The sequence below is a fragment of the Bison bison genome, unplaced genomic scaffold (genome assembly GCF_000754665.1).
Source record: "Bison bison bison isolate TAMUID 2011002044 unplaced genomic scaffold, Bison_UMD1.0 scf7180017864172, whole genome shotgun sequence".
NCBI lineage: Eukaryota > Metazoa > Chordata > Mammalia > Artiodactyla > Bovidae > Bison > Bison bison.
The window spans coordinates 232,674-248,521 of NW_011494744.1; the positions used below are offsets into that span (position 1 = coordinate 232,674).

General features: G+C 39.8%; 1 pseudogene; it reads right to left on the reverse strand.

Moving 5' to 3' along the window:
* Positions 1–724: 724 nt before the first annotated feature.
* LOC104990184 overlaps positions 725–15,848 on the reverse strand; it is a 31,253-nt pseudogene continuing 16,129 nt past the window's right edge.

Here is a 15,848-nt window from a genome sequence, read left to right on the forward strand (position 1 = left end):
ACAGTTTATTGTGATCCACACAGTCAAAGGCTTTGGCATAGTCAATAAAGCAGAAATAGATGTTTTTCTGGAACTCTCTTGCTTTTTCGATGATCCAGTGGATTTGGCAATTTGATCTCTGGTTCTCTGTCTTTGCTAAAACCAGCTTGAACATCTGGAAATTCACAGTTCACGTATTGCTGAAGCCTGGCTTGAAGAATTTTGAGCATTAGTTTATTAGCATGTGAGATGAGTGCAACTGTGTGGTAGTTTGAGTATTCTTTGGCATTGCCTTTCTTTGGGATTGGAATGAAAACTGACCTTTTCCAGTCCTGTGGAAGCCAGATGTAAAGGCTTATAATTAGGAGAGACATCATGACCTTTTCGCACCTTTTCTTCCATTTCGTACATGCACTAGCACAAAAGAGAAAGAGTCTGAGAAGTGACTCATCAAATTATGCCTTTTATTTCGAACATGCATAGGAGAAGGCTCTCCATTGGTATGCATTAACCATCTTGTTATATTTTGTACTGATTACATAATAATACTCAATATTAGACAAGTATTAGCATATGTGATGGCCAATACAAATGTTACAGAATATGGAGAATAGAAGATACATTTCTGCAGTGAAACAGCACAATGAGATGAGAGGTCAGAGAAGGAATTTTCAGGAAAACTGAAGGGAAAGAGGTGAGTGATGCCCTGATGAGAGGCAGTTGAAGCCAGATGATCTAACATTCCTCACACAGGATTGAAGCAAAGCTCGTAAGAAGGCAGCATAGAAACTAACCCACTGGCAACTGGGGTGGTGTCAATGTCCTTCAGGTCAACCACAGATTTCAAGGCAAATTTTTGTAAAATTGTGGTCAGGAATAAAAACAGTTTTATGCGTGCCAGGCCCTCTCCCACACAAATCCGTTTCCCTGCAAACAAGAAACACATAGAGTACACATACTCCTTGTTTATGTACAGAACATTGTGTTTCTGGCTGTCAGAAAGAGACTATGCATTTGATGAATGTTTCAATGAATAGAAGGAAAGCAGAATGGCTGGATAGACAGATGGACAAAGGGTAGGCACACATGCTATCCACTTAAATCTTATCTTAACAGGTATCCTTATCTCAACAAACATTTACTGAGCATCAGCACTATACCACATACTTCATTAAGTATTCTTATACTATAGCTGCAATTTGATATTTTCAAGTTCAATCTTTTTCTAGAAACACACATATATTCATTCTATTTTCTGTTCTTAATCTGATGGTCCAACATGTTTCTTTCCATTCTCCACAGCCTCTGTTCTCTGCTCTAAGTATATTTACTCTTCATCAACCTTGAAGTTCCAAAATTTATTACAGAGTTCCTTTCGTCTAAGATGCACTTTTCTTACATTTTCAGAATGTAGCTAAACTTTATTTCTGAATTTGAAAGAACTGGGTCACCTCTCCAAGCTTCAGTAATCTAGCCCAACAATGATGATGTATTGAGGGGAGGGAAAGTATATAGGCACTGTGATTGCCGCCCCTCATCATAGACAAAAAAGCATTTTTACCATCCCTAGCATAGGGATGAAAGTTCCAGCTGATGCCCAAAAGGTATCCTGCTCTCGGAAGTGATGAAGAAAATAAACTTGTGCTACCTACTGATAAAGCCATGAAGTACTCACTGTTCTTAAAGTTGCTACTCTCATCCAGGAAGTGGCCAGGGTCAACCACCTCTGAGTTGGGGAATTCCTTGTCATCATGTAGCACAGAAGTCAGCAATGTTAATACATCTGTGCCCTGGAAAGAACAGATAAAGATAAACTGAACTACACAGAAGTACTGGAGCCAGACAAATGCTGCAAACCATTTAGTCCAATTTTATGATTTATAGATGAAGAATCTAAGGCTAAAGAAGGGCTGCGGCATTTTGAGCAAGACAGCAGCAGACAGAGCAAGTAATAAACAAAAATAAATTAAAGATGAGTGGCAGTAATGTTGCAAGTAAATCTCAAAAGCATTTGAAACAGTGAGTACATGGGTCCCAGGGTGAATCCATTCTGCTTATCACCACATTTGGACACTGGTGTCCATCCGTCATAGCTGCTTTGTCACTTCAATTTCCACTCTTCTCATATGTGGACAATGGTTTGAAATGGAAATCACTATTGGAACTTGAAGTGTTTGGAGTTATCTGTCCATAGTACTTTTGTAAACAGATATCTGATCTAGTCAAAAATAACCTCTTCTATGATAATAATCGAAGAAGGCAATGGCACCCCACTCCAGTACTCTTGCCTGGAAAATCCGATGGACAGAGGAGCCTGGTAGGCTACAGTCCATGGGTTCGTGAAGAGTCAGACATGACTGAGTGACTTCACTTTCACTTTTCACTTTCATGCATTGGAAAAGGAAATGGCAACCCACCCCAGTGTTCTTGCCTTGAGAATCCCAGGGACGGGGGAGCCTGGTGGGCTGCTGTCTATGGGGTCACACAGAGTCAGACACGACTGAAGTGACTTAGCAGCAGCAGCAGCAGGATAATAATAAGTACTAGAGCAATTATTAGTGTTAATTATTTTCATGCAGATTGTCTTATTTGAAAATATAGGGTAGATTTCATTACAGATTAATCTCAGCATAGAAACAGAAACAAAGATAAAATTAGAAAAATCATTTTATAACAATTCAGCATAGGATCATTAATTCAAGCAATTGTCATCCATAAATGCTAAAACTGTAGAGTGAATGGTTAAGAAGTTTGATATTTACAAAGCTCTGAAGTACTACACCATAGATTTTTATTAATTAAATGTAAAAAAAAAAAAAGAAACTCTCCCATAGAGAAATCTGGCAGATACTACTTTATTATATGAAGAACACCCCATACCAATAATGGGATGACATTATGTGTCCCCACCTCCCAGATGAATTTCAGTGGAACACAAATGCACCTACGTAGCTGTCTAACCAAATAGTAACTGAAATCTAATCTCTAGAAAACAATTGCATGCAGAATATTTTACAAGACTACTAAATTGAATTCCTCACAAAGTTAAATGTTAAAAGAAATACAAAGTAAAGGGAACTGATAACAGGAAACTAAAGAGAAAAGATAACAAAATTATATGCTTATCCCTAGGCTACTTATTAAATTGCAAAGAAAAAAGAAAGCTATAAAGTATATTCTAGGCAAATTGGGAATTTTTAAGTATAAGCTGTACATAAGATAATATGAGTGTACTCTTGGTAACCCTTGAGTGTAAATATTATTGTTCTCTTTATAAAAATCATTGTTAATGAGACATACTCACTAAAGTAGTGAGGTGTTGATGGATAGGTGGGTAGATAGATAAACTGATATTAATGGAAGAAATTTTTACATACTGAGGAATGGGGAAGTCATTCTTGCTTATACTTCATTTAACTTGAACTTTACATTAAGTAAAGCAGCCTCTTTGTGGTCTATCAGACATACATTACCCATCTGTTTAATCATTTTTTAAAAGGGTTGACTGACTAGAAATAAAAAATGTTAAAAATACAGATTAAATGTTCTTAGGACAGCAAAGCTGAAAAGACTCCCTTCCCAGGTCTCAAGGCCATACTGACTTTGTAAACATGCTGATCTTTGGAGAAAAAAAAAAAAAAAGAAACCTTGAAGGAATGTTTCCCTGATTTGCTTGATGTACTTTGTTCTGACAAAGTATAAAACTTTGCTGAAAACCATGCTTCTCCACAGCAGCTCTTCAGAGTGATCTGAGAGGCTGTCTCACAGGCTTAGTCCTAAATCTGGCTCAAATAAAACTCTTTTATTCCTAATATGGCTCAAGGTTTCATTGAGTCAGACAAGGTTGTGATCCATGTGGTCAGCATGGTTAGTTTTCTGTGATTGTGGTTTCATTCTGTCTGATGGATGAGGATAAGAGGCTTGTGGAAGTTTCCTAATGGAAAGGATGGCTTTGTAAAACTGGGTCTTGCTCTGGTGGGCAAGTAAATACTCAGTAAATCTTTAATCCTATTTTCTGCTCATGGGTAGGGCTGTGTTCCCTCCCTATAGTTTGGCCTTCAAAAAGACTTATTTATGCCAACATATTGCAGCTCCCAGGACTGTGGTAGTCAGTGGCCCTGACCCCACGGCAGGCCCCTGTCAACCCAAGCCTCCACCAGAGACTCCAGGACAATCACAGGCAAGTCTGGCTCAGTCTCTTGTGGGGTCATTGCTCCTTTCTCCCAGGTCCTGGTGCAAAGAAGGTTTTGTTGTTTCCCTGGGGGTTCTCAGTCCTTCTGCCAGATGCCCAGGTTAGGAAATCTGTTGTGGGCCCTGGAACCTTTGCAACAGTGTAAGAACTTCTTTGCTATAATTGTTCTGCAGTTTGTGTGTCGTCTGCTCAGTGGCTCTATGGTTGGCCAGTGGCGACCTCTTCCAAGAGGACTAACGCCACATGCCGTGCCTCCCAGGTCTGCTGCCGCCAGAGCCCTTGTCCCCACAGCAGGTTACTGCTGATCCATGCCTCTGGAGGAGACACTCAAGCACTCAAAGGCAGGTGTGGCTCAGTCTCCTGTGGGGGGTCACTGCTCCTTGCCTTCAATCCTGCGTGCACAGGGTTTTGTTTGTGCCCTCTGAGCTTCTCTGATGTGTCTAAGATTTAATTTTAAATGCAGTTGATCCCCTCCTATCATCTTGTTGAGGCTTCTCCTTTACCCGTGGATGTGGGGTATCTTTTTTTGGTGGAATCCAACATTCTCATGTTGATGGTTGTTGTCCACAGGACTGGAAAAGGTCAGTTTTCATTCCAGTCCCAAAGAAGGGCAATGCCAAAGAATGCTCAAACTATGGCACAATTGCACTCATTTCACATGCTAGCAAAGTAATGCTCAAAATTCTCAAAGCCAGGCTTCAACAGTACATGAACCAAGAACTTCCAGATACTCAAGTTGAATTTAGAAAAGGCAGAGGAACCAGAGATCAAATTGCCAACATCCAATGGATCATAGAAAAAGCAAGAGAATTCCAGAAAAACATCTACTTCTGCTTCATTGACTACCCTAAAAGCCTTTGACTGTGTGGATCACAACAAACCGTGGAAATTTCTTAAAGAGATGGGAATATCAGGCCACCTTACCAGAATCCTGAGAACTCTGTATACAGGTCAAGAAGCAACATTTAAAACTGGACATGGAACAACGGACTGGTTCTAAATTGGGAAAGGAGTATGTCAAGGCTGTATATTTATATTGTCACCCTACTTATTTGCAGAGTACATCATGTGAAATGGTGGACTGGATGGAAGCACAAGCTGAATCAAGATTGCTGGTAGAAATATCAATAACCTCAGATATGCAGATGACACCACCCTTATGGCAGAAAGCAAAGAGGAACTAAAGAGCCTCTTGATGAAAGTGAAAGAGGAGAGTGAAGAAGCTAGTTTAAAACTCAACATTCAAAACGTGGAGATCACGAATGGCATCTTGTCCCGTTACTTCATGGCAAACAGATGGGGAAACAATGGAAACAGTGAGAAACTTTATTTTCTTGGGCTCCAAAATCACTGCAGATATTGACTGCAGTCACAAAATTAAAAGACCCTTGCTTCTTGGAAGAAAAGCTATGTCCAACCTAGACAGCATATTAAAAAGCAGAGACATTACTTTGCCAACAAAAATCCATCTAGTTAAAGCTATGGTTTTTCCAATAGTCATATATGGATGTGAGAGCAGGACCTAAAAGAAGGCTGAACACCAAAGAATTGATGCTTTTGAACTGTGGTGTTGGAGAAGACTCTTGAGGGTCCCTTGGGATGCAAGGGGATCAAACCAGTCAATCCTAAAGGAAATCAATTCTGAACATTCATTAGAAGGACTAATGCTGAAGCTGAAGCCCCAATACTTTGGCCACCTGTTGCAAAGAGCCAACTCACTGGAAAAGACCTTGTGCTGGGAAAGATTGAGGGCAGGAGGAGAAGGGGACAACAGAGGATGAGATGGTCGGATGGCATCACCAACTCAATGAACATGAGTTTGAGCAAACTCTGGGAGATGATGAGGGACAGGGAGGCCCAGTGTGCTACAGTCCCTGGGGTGGCAAAGAGTCAGACACGACTTAGTGACTGAACTGAACTGAACTGAAACTGACTTTAAAAATCTAACAAAATGTATATAAAACATCATGCTTAATATTTTATGTTAATCTTCACCCTGCAAGAGACCATAAATGATGAAGGATGAAACAAAGATATTTACCCAGATAGTATGACAATGTATATAGAAACTGCAATTAACTATTAGTAATTTTTTTAATTTAGCAATGCTGCTTTATATAAGGTTATCCAAATGATAAAATTAATTATACTTCTGTATTCCAGATAATAAAATGACAGTCATTATTTAAAATTTATAACAGTATTAAGCATCTTGCAAAAAAGTTTTGCGAGCCAATTTACTGAAAAAGACATTATTGAGAAAATTAAAGAAAGCTCCCCAAACCAAGGTCTATATACCATGCCCATTAATTGAAAGACTCAGTGTGTCATGATGTTAAGTCTTTTCAAATTGATCTAATGTCACCCAGATAAAAATCCCAGCAGAGTGTTTTGGTAAATTGACTGACACTCATACAAACAAATATCAAATAAAAACTGATAACATTTGGAAAAATAAATATCTAAGATCAGACAAACAATACAAAAGAGACAGAACAAACTTGGAACACTTGCACTGTCAGCTACCAAAGCCTGTTATAAAGCTTTACAGACTAAACTAGAAACAGCACACCTTCCATCAAGCCACCACACACAGGATTGCTGTGTGCATCGAGAACTGCACTCATACTGTGTAAATGGGAACTTCAAGACTACTGAGGTCAGTATAAGAGGACCCAATCTTATCAGGTGGCACTAATGTAAAGAACTCGGCTGCAAATGCAGGAGACATAGGAGATGCGGGTTCGATCCCTGGGTCAGGAAGATCCCCTGGAGAAGGGAATGGCAACCCATTCCAGCATTCTTGCCTGGAGAATCGCATGGAGAGAGGAGCCTGGCAAGCTACAGTCCAGTGGAGTCACACAGAGTCAGACATGACTGAAGCAACCTAGCACTCAAGCAATCCTACCTTGGGGATGAGGTAATTTCTGAATTTAATGTCACAGGTCACCACACGGGGCAGACTGGTGGGGACCAGATCAATGTATCTCTGGATTGCATGGACCACAACATCCATGTGGGGCATGTGGCTCCTGTCCTCCATGCAGGGGCTCCGGTGTCTGCCAAGCTCATGGTCAATCTCTTCCTGGGCCTTAGCTGGTAACAGATAAGTAAGAAGGATGGAGAAATAAAAGTGCACACCACATTTGCATACAAATTGAAGGACACGTGAGGCATTATGAAGGTGTTCCAACAACATCATAAACATCAGTTATAGTTCAGAAATTCACCTAAACATAAAGAGATAACTGATATAATATAGATACATTTAACGCTCCTGTGAACTAGGCTTAGTTCAGTTCAGTTCAGTTCAGTTGCTCAGTCGTGTCCGACTCTTTGCGACTCCATGAATCGCAGCACGCCAGGCCTCCCTGTCCATCACCAACTCCCGGAGTTCACTCAGACTCATGTCCATTGAGTCAGTGATGCCATCCAGCCATCTCATCCTCTGTTATCCCCTTCTCCTCCTGCCCCCAATCCCTCCCAGCATCAGAGTCTTTTCCAATGAGTCAACTCTTCGCATGAGGTGGCCAAAGTACTGGAGTTTCAGCTTTAGCATCATTCCTTCCAAAGAAATCCCAGGGCTGATCTCCTTCAGAATGGACTGGTTGGATCTCCTTGCAGTCCAAGGGACTCTCAAGAGTCTTCTCCAACACCACAGTTCAAAAGCATCAATTCTTCGGTGCTCAGCCTTCTTCACAGTCCAACTCTCACATCCATACATGACCATAGGAAAAACCATAGCCTTGACTAGACAAACCTTTGTTGGCAAAGTAATGTCTCTGCTTTTGAATATGCTATCTAGGTTGGTCTTAACTTTCCTTCCAAGGAGTAAGTGTCTTTTAATTTCATGGCTTCAGTCACCATCTGCAGTGATTTTGGAGCCCAAAAAAGTAAGTCTGACAATGTTTCCACTGTTTCCCCATCTATTTCCCATGAAGTGGTGGGACCGGATGCCATGATCTTCGTTTTCTGAATGTTGAGCTTCAAGCCAACTTTTTCACTCTCCACCTTCACTTTCCTCAAGAGGCTTTTTAGTTCCTCTTCACTTTCTGCCATAAGGGTGGTGTCATCTGCATATCTGAGGTTATTGATATTTCTCCCAGCATCTTGATTCCAGCTTGTGCTTCTTCCAGCCCAGTGTTTCTCATGATGTAATGTGCATATAAGTTAAATAAGCAGGGTGACAATATACAGCCTTGACGTACTCCTTTTCCTATTTGGAACTAGGCTTAAGATATATCTATATATACTTCTTTATTAGTATACATAATAAGACAAACAGAAACTCCCTGCATTCGGGGAACTACAATAGAGAAAGGAACTGAAAGTCTCTGAATTCAAGAAGTGGATTCTTCCCTAACCTTGCCTCTCAGCTGTGCACCTCACTCTTTTCCTCTTTTTCTGCCCAGTGTCCCTGAGTGTAGAGCCTGTTGGTTTCAGTTTCTCTGAAGAATAAGCCTCTCTCATCCCACTGGAGAAAACGTTACATGATAAAAGGATTTGTCAAGGGGACGAGGCAGAGACTGCTACTTTTTTCAATCTCTTTTTCCTTCTACCCTCTTTGACATTTGGTACTTCTAAATACTCAACTTTATGGGGTTATAGGGATACATATTAACTTTGATTAGGTACCTTTTCCTTTCTACATTTAAGATGCAACTTCATCTTCCCTAAAGAGTTCATTATTACTCCTCAGTATGTTCTCTGTGCTTCAGAAATGTGCTGAAGATTTGGTATTTCCTGACCTCCTCTTGTTCAACTTTAAAACTCTTAGTCTTGTTTGTAATAAGTTTTTAATGGGATGGTGAAACAGGACAAGATAATGTCTTTTCTAACCCACCATGCACAATCATAAACTCTTACAAGGTAAATTTTTTTAAAAAGTACTTTGTAAAATATAAAATTGTTGACCCTCAAAATTCTTATTTTGTCAAGCATCATTTTTATAGAAACAGACTTCTGGACTAAAAAAAAAACAAACAAACAAACAAAAAAAACAACCTTTATAGGCATCTTATGCCTAAAAGGTACAATTTCTTGTGACTCTAAATGCTTAGAGCACTTCCCAGAATGTGGGCCTCCCTGGTGTCTCAGATGGTAATGAATTTGCCTGCAATACAGGAGGCCCAGGTTCAATTCCTGGGTCAGGAAGATCCCTTGGAGAATGGAATGGCAACCCACTCCAGAATTCTGGCCTGGAGAATTCCATGGACAGAAGAGCCTAGAAGGCTAGAGTACATAGGGTCACAAAGTATCATACCGGGGTCCAGCCCCGGTTGGATCCAGGGATTCCCTCAGGATGACGGCTTCAGCATTTTAAAGGGATAGCGTCAGTGGAGAGAATCAGAGGCCTAATTATAATTGGTTTACGTGGGAAATCGATATACCCCCACGCTCCAATTACTTTGGCCTGAAGAAAGAGTAGAGACAAAAGAAAAGAAAAGGAGACGAGAAAGAACGACACGGGGAGACCAAGCTTTGGTGAGCAAGGCCCGTAGCTTTATTTTTAGCAGGACTTTTATACCTCAAGTTGTACATAGAAGATAATGGGGGATGCAAAGTCATGTAAGGTCAGCAGACCTTAATCATTATCGCAAATACAAAGGCTTTGGGTGATTTACATCATCTTCTGGTCAGGAAACCTGCTAACATTTTTCTTCTGATAAGAATTAGTCAACCAGAAAAACTTATTTTCTCCAGAGGTGATTTTTCTTAGAGTTTAGTACCACTCCCCGAAAGCACTAAACAGAGTTGCATTCCTATAGGGCAAGAGTGTCGTGGGGGTAATTAAGGAAAGAATTTATTAGCTTAGGGGTCCAAGGTTATTATTAACATTAAAGCTTCTACTTATATTTCTTATATATCAACTATATTAATCAATACACTCCCAGGAACACAGTGGATAAGAAATATGGAAACTTGGCAGCAGGCATTAACTCAACAAAGAAACCTTCTATCAGTTCTATTTTAACAATTTTCTAACTCCCCGAGAGGCTCTGCATTGTTAGAATAACTAAGTCTCCTTGTGCCTCATATGGCTGGGAGGCCGTAAATAATCACATGCACAGCTGTAGGAGTCCGGAAACCTGTTAGGCAGGTTAGAAAGCTTTCTGAGGGAAACACAATTGGAACATACCTTATTATACCCTGGAGACTTATTAACTAGAGCTCTAAGTTGCTGTTCTTACAGATAAGAGTGGTTGGGGATAGCCCCTTGTGATGTCAGAGGAGTTGGTGAAAGTCATGAAGCAGTAAAACAGACAGGCTCAGGTTTTGGGGTAGACCCTCAGGCAGGCCCAGAGGGGCACCCCTAGAGTTCTGGCTCGCCTTGCCCACCAGATCTCTCCCACATGTCCTTGTCATGGGGGTGGGGACTCCCGTGCCGGCTCCCAGCAGTATCAGATACAACTAAGTGACTTTCACTCACTCATCACTCCCAGAATGTGGATGCTATCTCAAGCTACCTCATTAAGTTTTAGAATTTCCATTCAGACTTCAATAAGGAGAAGTTCCATTTTCCCTACTCTGGCTTTAGAACACAGCATTTTCAGAATGAGCAGACGTGTAAGTGGCCCTTCCATAATAAAACCAATATGCAGTCCCAGGGCATGAAATGAAATGACCTCTCATGAAATCCAGATGCTGCTGTATTGATTTTGCTGCTGTCCACCGTGTCTTCAACCTCTCAGGTTATGCAAAGATGTTCTCTTATTATTTAATGAAGGATCCCTTCATTAAATCTGAAAACATTAAGCTGCTCAAAAAGAGATTTAAGTAATTCTCTAAGAGTAACAAGACGGAAAGCACTCCCAGTTTCTTTCCAGTAACTCTTCTGAAATCACCCTGACCACCATGTTATCATACCTATGACCTCTGGGTGCTTCAGCAGGAGGAGGAGCCCATATCCCAGGGTAGTGCTTGTTGTCTCTGTCCCAGCTCCAAACAAATCAAATATAGTAGCTGTCAAGCTTCCAAATGTAAAGTCCAATTGTTCATTGTGCTTTTCCTAGGAATGATTTGATACAATTATTTGACAGGTTAACTTTTCAGAATTACAGGTAATCCAAAATAACTCAAATTATTTTAAAGTTAAGCCTATTTTATATATGTGTGTGTGTGTGTGCGCGCACTAAGTCGCTTCAGTCGTGTCTGACTCTTTGTGACCCTAGGGACTGTAGCCCACCATGTAGCCTGTCCATGGGATTTTCCAGGCGAGAATACTGGAGTGGATTGCTGTGAGCTGCTTCAGGGGATCTTCCCAACCCAGGGATCGAACCTACGTTTCTTATATCTCCTGTATTGGCAGACGGGTTCTTTACCACTAGTGCCACCCGGGAAGCCACACACACACACACACACACACACTGCAAGGTGCAATTTTAGAAAAAAAACTATTAGTAGAATATAGCAAGAGATTATAGATCAGCTGACTCAAACATCAGTTTCTCATAACTTATTCCTCACTTGCCTAAAAGTCCCATTCATCAGCCTCTTTTGCATTTAGGTGAGCCAAGCAGGGGGCTTCCCTGGTGGCTCAGTGGTAAGGAATCCACTTGCCAATGCAGGAGACATGAGTTCGACCCCTGGGTTGGGACGATCCCCTGGAGTAGGAAATGGCAACCCACTCCAGGATTCTTGCCTGGGAAATTTCATGGACAGAGGAGCCTGGCGGACTACAGCCCATGAGGTCACAAAAGAGTCAGACACAACTTAGCGACTAAACAACAACAAGCAACACAGTTTTCGCCAGTGAGATACAAGCAGAAGGCTGTTGGAATTGTTTCCTCCATGCCCTCCTTCCTACCCAAAACAAATATTTGAAGGAGTTATTAGAATACACCAACATCATTTTGGGACAAGAAGTTTTAATAATGAGTGAGCCTGGCAGGCTACATTCCAAAGGGTCGCAAAGAGTCAAACACGACTGAGGCAACTTAGCTTACATGCCCATAAGCTCTATATACTCAGCATAAGTAAATAAAAATGGAAGGTATCTGAATCCCTGATATTTCAGGACTACTGTACTATTCCTCCACTGACAGAAGATTCTTTGTACATGAGATAAATATAGCCACATTCATTAACAGGTTTTCTCTTATTTATAGATGAACAAAATCTTAATTAGTAGAAATAGATAAATTAGGGCCATAACATGAAAGATGTTATAAGCCTGAATCAAGATTTCATTATTCTCTTCTTTGTTAAAAATGTACATGAACTCAATGCTGTCTGTATATTCACGATGAAGCTGAAATTGTACAAAAGCTAATACTGCAGCACAACCTAAAATGAACTATATGTAAATTATAATAAAGAGGATGGATTCACAAAGACAGTACAGGACCATCATGGTTGTATTCCACATGCAATGCAATTAGCAGCTTGACCTAAGAAACAAATATAGGAATAAAAAGAATATACAGCTTGAAGCTACACTACAATCATAAAAACAGAAAGTTGAGGCTTTCTCTGCCCAAGGGGAAAAAGGGATGGGAAGGAGTAATGCAATGTCAAAGCTGACAAACTAAGTGAATGTCTCTCACAAATAAGGAGACAGACAGCAATAGAAAAGGACAAGTAATGCTGTTTTAGGATTGATGCGATGATGTGACACAGAATACATAACAAGCAGGCAGTTTTAAATACTGAGTAGAAGGGATCGTTAACATGCAAAAAAAAAGCATATTTTGTAAACATGTCCCTAGACTAGCATTAATTTTATGATGCATTTATAATCTCCAGGGCCCCAGTGCCATGTCTATTATTATGTAAGAAACACAATTAAGACAGACTAAACTCATTGAATGTGTGCTCTTGTTAATTTTCCTCAGTAACAGTGTCATCACACAAGCTTTTGGCTTCTCAGTTCAAAATTACTCAAGTCAGTAAGAAAAGCAGTGCTCTCATAAAACAATATTAGTGTTTCCATTTCTTGAATTTGATTTTCAGATACAGTGGTTATGTGTACACAGCCTATCATTATTACACAAAACAATTCAAGAAAACCTAAATAAACAAATAACTTACCTTGTCATAGATCTGGACACTCAGTATTGTGAGGATGGCATTGCTAGAGTAATGTCACACAAAAGGCAGAGAGGAAGTTCTAGGAATCAGTCCATCCACTGAAACAGCTACTGGCCACACACAAAGGGTCTGAGCAATTATTTTTGTACCCTGGAAATTAAACACTTGCAGCATCCAGGGGTATGCTTAGATAAATGTGTCTGGTACATAAATCGAATCAATGTTTTCTTAGGTCAGTCTCCCAGGCAATACAAATATAAACAAAAATAAACAAACAGGACCTAGTCAAACTAGTAAGCTTTTGCACAACAAAGGAAACCATAAACAAAACGAAAAGACAACCTACAGAATGGGAGAAAAGTATTTGCAAATGATGTGATCAACCAGTGCTTAATTTTCAAAATATACAGCTCATACAACTCAACAACACAAATATAAACAACCCAATTGAAAAACAGGCAGAAGACCTAACCAGACATTTCTCCAAAGAATACATACAGATGGTCAAACCAATGATCTAAATTCTGTATCCTTCAAAATTTCCTTAAAAAGTGAAGGAGAAATGAAGACTTTCTGAGCAAATGAGCAAACAAAATTGAGGGAATCTGTTGCCAGTTGAACTGGCTTGCAAAGAATGTTTTAAAAATCTTTAGAGAGAAGGAAAATCATATAGGTCAGAAACACATCTACATAAAGAAAGGGTTATAAAGAAAGAATGAGTGACAGTAAAATAAAAAGTTTTGCTTATTTACTTTATTGCTCTAACAGATAAAAATTTGCAGAAAATAGTAACAGTATATTTGATTATGTAATGGTTATGGACATATATATAAATATATATAGACTTATATATGGACTTCCCTGGTGGCTCAGACGGTAAAGTGTCTGTCAACAATGCGGGACACCTGGGTTTGATCCCTGGGTCGGGAAGATTCCCTGGAGAAGGAAATGGCACCCCACTCCAGTACTCTTGCCGAGAAAATCCGATGGACAGAGGAGCCTGGTGCAGGCTACTGTCCATGGGGTCACAAAGAGTCGGACATGACTGAGTGACTTCACTTACCCTTACCTTATGCTTATAGATAAGTGGAATGAACCACGGCAATGATATAAAGGATGGAAAGGAGGAAGTAAAATTATTTTTTATTATAAGAGACATTAACTTATAATGGAGACATTAACTTATAAGACATTATAAGAGACATTAACTTATAAGGCATTAACTTATAAAGTGGAATGGTGTTATTTGCAAGTGCATCAAAGCATTTAAATATGTGAGGCAAAACTGACAGAACTTCAAGAAATAGAAACAAAATGAATAAACTACTTCAGTTCAGATCAGTTCAGTTCAGTCACTCAGTTGTGTCTGATTCTTTGTGACCCCATGAACTGCAGCATGCCAGGCCTCCCTGTCCATCACCAACTGCCGGAGTTTACCCAAACTCATGTCCATTGAGTCTGTGATGCCATCTAACCATCTCATCCTCTGCCGTCCCCTTCTCCTCCTGCCCTCAATCTTTCCCAACATTAGGGTCTTTTCAAATGAGTCAGCTCTTTGCATCAGGTGGCCAAAGTATTGGAGTTTGAGCTTCAACATCAGTCCTTCCAATGAACACCCAGGATTGATTTCCTTTAGGATGGACTGGTTGGATCTCCTAATACTTAAAATAAATTTAATCAAGGAAGCAAAAGATCTGTACACTGGAAACTATAAAAAAGAAAACGAAGAGGATCAATTAATGAAAGATATCCCATGTATATGAAAAGAAGAATTAATATTGTTAAAATGTCTATATTACCAAAAGCAATCTACAGATTCAATGAAATACGTATCAAAATAGAATTTTTCACAGAAATAGAAAAAAATTAAAATTCATATGCAAGGATTCCTCTGGTGGTCCAGTAGTTAAGAATCTGCCTACCAATGCAGCGGACATGAGTTCAGTCTCCAGTCCAGGAACATCCCATGTGCCATGAGGCAACTAAGCCCATGCACCACAACCACTGAGCCCAGGCACCCTAGAGCCTATGCGCCGCAACAAAAGAAGCCACCGCAGTGAGAAGTCCATGCACCACAACTAGAGAATAGCTCCTACTTGCCAAAGCTAGAGAAAGCCTGCAGAGGAATGAAGACCCAGCGCAGTCAAAAGTCAATAATTTAAAAAAATATTTTAATTCATATGGAACAACCAAGGACCCTGCATAGCCACTGCCATACTAAAAAAGAACAAGGGTGGAGGAATTGCACTTTCTGATTTCAAACTATATTACAAAGTATAATAATCAAAACAGTATAAAAACAGCTACACAGACCAATGGAAAAGAATAAAGAACCCAGAAATTAATGGACAAATTTATGATCAACTTATCTCAAGATACATAATGTGGAGAGCACAATTTCTCAAAAATAGAGTGTTGGGAAAATTAGATCACCACCTGCAAAAAAAAAAAGAATTTGAATCATTATTTTACAACATACAAAACATCACCTCAAAATGGACTGAAGACATAAACAAGACCTAAAGCCGTGAAACACCTAGAAGAAAGCAAAAAGGGAAAGCTTCTTTATATTGGTCTGGGCAATGATTTGTTCAATATGATACCAACAGCATAGGAAAAACAAGCAAAATTACAATATTTTTTCCTA